Here is a 4575-nt window from a genome sequence, read left to right on the forward strand (position 1 = left end):
GTCCGAGAGGACTCCAAGGCCTGCATAATAGCGAGGATTTTCCTAATATTTGTCACTGAATGCCTCCCCCACACAAAACCAGTTTGGTCTTCATGAATGAGATTCGGAAGCATTTTTTTTATCCTATCCGACAAAAGTTTAGTGAAGATTTTATAATCGACGTTAAGTAACGTGATAGGTCTATACGAGGAAGGCAATAGCGGGTCTCGCCCTGGTTTGGGCAATACTCTAATGGAGGCCGAATTTAAATATTGTGGGATCCTGTGAAGGGAGTAAATGGAATTGTACAGAGATGCTAAGGGGGCACTAATTCTTTTCTCAAGAATCTTATAGAATTCTGCGGACAATCCATCAGGGCCTGGAGATTTAAGATTTTTAAGAGTATGAATAGTGTCCAGAACTTCCTGCGCGGTGATGGGGGCCGCGAGTGATACCGAATGTGCGTGACTAAGTTGGGGTAACTCTATCTCCCTCCAAAAATCATGTTTAGCCACAGTGTCAATCGGGTCTTGGGAGTACAGATTTTTATAAAAATTATGTAAAATATCAGAGATCCTGTTTCCCTGAAAATGACATCTCCCCTCTCCATCCCTCAAGGCTGCTATATGATGCGGACCAGTGTCCGGTGGGCGCACTCTTGTTCATTGAAATACATTTCAATAAATTTTAATTAATCATGAAATATACTGTTAAGACATACTTTATTGAAATATTAGTTAAAAATTATGTGATTACCCATTAAGAGATACATGATCCAAGTTAAATATAATGAAGAAATATAATGTATGTATATAGAAAAATATGTAAAAATGTCCTGGTCCTGTCTCACAGAGTGTGATAAGAAAGGCTGTAGACACTTCAAAGTCTTACACCCATTTCAGCCCGACCAGTACAGACAATCTGTGTTAATAGGACCACTATGTGGTTGATTAGATATTATGTCCGTATTGAAAAGGTCAGAATACTTAATGAGACAATGCCAAGTTCATGCCGGTCACCAGTAAACGCACAAATGTATTATAAGTGTAAGAAGGCTCAAAGGGTCTTAAGAATTAATTATTGGTTGTATGCAGTAACAAAGAATAGTTATTGACGATAGAGATAAGTGGTGATACTGCTGTTGGTGTCATAGGATGATTCCTGCTCTACAACACTAGGTATTCCCTGTGAGTCTCTTCCTCAGGTACTGACCCAGCCCAACACTGTTTAGCTTCCAAGATCGGACGAGATCGGGCACTGGCAGTGTGGTTTGATAGTAGAAAAGGTGGGTGGGTTGGACACCAATGAGAGTGCACCTAGGTAAGAGAGTGTGACAGTGGTCACATAGAAAAAGTGTGGATCTGCTTTCTACGTTAGGCTGGATGCATCAAATCCCACAACTGTGGTACTGTGCACCCTGGATCGTAGATGAGAGTCCACGGAAATGAGAAGAAATGAAAACAGAAATCACCAAAATTATGTACATACAATGTATATTGGAGTGATTCCGAAACAAGGGGGGTTACTGCGATACGGCATAAAAATATATGCACATCATACTAGTTATAAGACACTTGTAGTAATTAAATAATTATTACCACACATACGAAAAACAGACTGTACACTGGTATGGAGCCTATATGCCTGCCAACCAAGGTATCTCAGAGTAACCTGATAATAAAGTTTCTGTTATTTGCACAAAATACCCGTGTGAGAAAAGGCTGATGTTAGCTTAAAGAGCCAGTTGAGATGATAGCCTGGCTATAATATACATACAATCTGTATAAATAACAAAGAAAAGAAGGGGACACATATATGGACTTGGAATAAACCTGTCAGGGTCCTCTTTGAATAGACACTGTTATCTATAAACAGAGAGATAAATTAATAAGTATGGATCATCTCCGGGATTGACACAGAGTGAAAATAACAAAGGGATTGTTGCAGGCACACTAGGTGTGCATGACCTGTGAGTGTTCAGCGACGAGGGTGTTAATCCGTGTGCTGGAGCTGGCGCCGGTGGACCCGCTGTGTCAGGAAACCGTGTTTCACCCCGCTGGGCTTGTTCACTTCCTGGATGTTTGGGATCCTGCAAGTTGTTTGATTTAAGATACTCAACAACTCTTTCTTTTAATAGTGTTTCCATTACTTTCCTTACTACTGCTGTAAGGCTTACTGGTGTGTAGTTACTTGCTTCTTCCTTGCTTCCACTTTTGTGCAGTGTTACTACATTCACTCTCTTCCAGTCTCCTGAATTTGCACATGTAGCTAGTGACTGGTTGAACAATTCTGTTGATGGTGCTATCAGCACATCTTTAAGGTCTTTTAGCATCCTTGGATGTATCCCATATGGCCCCATTGATTTATCCACTATCTGTTTTGAAAGTTCTGTTAAGACCTTCTCCTCTGTAAATATACTTTCATCTACCTTATTTTTATGAATTTCATTTCAACTTAACTGTGGCCCCTTTCCCTCTACTCCGGTAGTAAATACTGAGCAAAAATAATTATTTAGATGATCTGTCTCCCTTGTCTCCCTCCACCAAATTCCCATACACACAAACATATATATACATACAGTATGCATATACCCTGGGCTGAGAGGAGATTGATAGCTGTGGGAGGTGATTCATAGATAGACAGCAGGTTGACAGTCAATAGGTCAACACCATAGGATCACATTTTTTTTTTTTTTTCATTTTCTGTCATGTTTTTACAGCTTTTGCTGCATTTACTATCCATGTCACAAACTATTACCTTTAGTAACCTTGTGGTAAATCACCAAGCCCGAAAGCAGGGCCACATTTCAACAAATGTACTATCCGTGTCACAAATTATTAGCTTTAGTAACCTTGTGGCAAGCAAAGTGAGCCTCCAAACCCAAAGCGCGGCGAGCCTGCAGAGGGACACATTTCAACAAATTTAGGTAAAAAATGTTTTAAAAACACAAAATAACACACACACACCAAAAAAATTGTGTTGACCTTTTGACCCTGTTGACTTTTTGAATGTTGACCCTATACTGTAGACCTAATGAGTGTCTATCTTTATACTGTCTAACTTCTGTATCACACCCGGCGGCCGCTGTGTGAGGACAGAGGGAGATGCTGTGGCTGGGCATATGCAGCTGCAGCAGCTCCCATCCTGGACACTCTGTATGCAGAGAGATGTTGATCAGAGCTTCTTATAGCAGCACATCCCTTACAGTGTGTTCATTTTGTCAACAAAAACTTTAACTAAAAGTATTTGTCTACAGTTTAAAATAAAAACTGAGATCCACTGGCTAAATATTAACTTAAAGCAAAAAAAAAAAAAAGAAGCAAATAAGACTAAAACTAAATTTAAAAACTTTGTTTCTCTTATGTCCTAGAGGATGCTGGGGTCCACATTAGTACCATAGGGTATAGATGGGTCCACCAGGAGCCATTGGCACTTTAAGAGTTTGAGAGTGTGGGCTGGCTCCTCCCTCTATGCCCCTCCTAGCAGACTCAGTTTAGAAAATGTGCCCGGAGGAGCCGGTCACAGCTAGGGGAGCTCTACAGAGCTTTTCTAGTAAAGTTTATTTGGAGTTTATTTTTTTACAGGGAGGCTGCTGGAAACAGCCTCCATGCAGCGAGGGACTAAGGAGGGGAGCAGTGTCTGCCCTGCGGGGTCTGAGCCACTGTCTCCGCTGACTGGACACTGAGCTCCAGAGGGGTCGGATCGTTCTCCGCCAAGGGGGATCGTTAGCCCCAGCAGCATGCTGCCAACCCCATACAGAGCTGAAGATGTGGTGAGTGAGTCACCGACTCCCCTAGCAAGCGGGGGGCCGGTGTGAAGATGGCGGCAATGGGGAGGGAGCGCAGTATTAACTCAGGCTCAGAGGCACATGGTGCGGCGCTGTGAGGGGCGCCCTGGGCCAGCGCTTACCCTCACACTAGTCCAGAAGTCTGTCGGGGTTCGCGGATCTCAGCCAAGACACATTTTACCTCAGGCCAGTATAATCCTTGAAAAGCGGGAAGACAGCGCCATTAAGGGGGCGGAGCTTTTCCTCAGAGCGGACCCAGCATCGTTCCAGCGCCATTTTCCTGCCTGCACAGCGCTGAGAGGAAGAACAGGTCCCTCCACAACAACTCCAGCTATCAGTACACTGTACCAGGGGGAGGAGCTAACAGTCCAACTGCAACCACACCGAAGGGAAGTGACTATACAAATCTGCGAGCGTCTAGGCTCTATAATGTTGTTATTGTGGGATTCGATGTGATTCCACTTCATTTATACTGCTAAGGCTGCTTGTTGTAAGCGCACAGAGACATCATTTTTTTAAGTATCTATAATTATGTCTACAACTTGGCTCTCTGATTACCACAGTAACCCTAATCCCCCACTTTAGTTACTAACCCTAACACCCCACCCAGCAGCCTAACCCACGTCCCCCTAATCTGAATCTATATCGTAGCCTGACCTTCAAGGTGCATACACACGGTGCAATGTAACCTTACGATTTTAACTATATAGACACTGCAGGCAAGTCAATTTTGACTATATTGTGTGCAATCTAGTAATAGTATAGTTAAACTTAGCACTTCGTTAAAATCTCACATGGTCAAAAGCTCA

General features: G+C 42.8%; 1 pseudogene; it reads right to left on the reverse strand.

Annotated features, from left to right (window-relative positions):
* Positions 1 to 1142: 1142 nt before the first annotated feature.
* On the reverse strand, positions 1143 to 1261 carry LOC134937403 (5S ribosomal RNA; annotated as a pseudogene).
* Positions 1262 to 4575: the final 3314 nt, after the last annotated feature.

This window comes from Pseudophryne corroboree, chromosome 6 (assembly GCF_028390025.1).
Source record: "Pseudophryne corroboree isolate aPseCor3 chromosome 6, aPseCor3.hap2, whole genome shotgun sequence".
Taxonomy (NCBI): Eukaryota; Metazoa; Chordata; class Amphibia; order Anura; family Myobatrachidae; genus Pseudophryne; species Pseudophryne corroboree.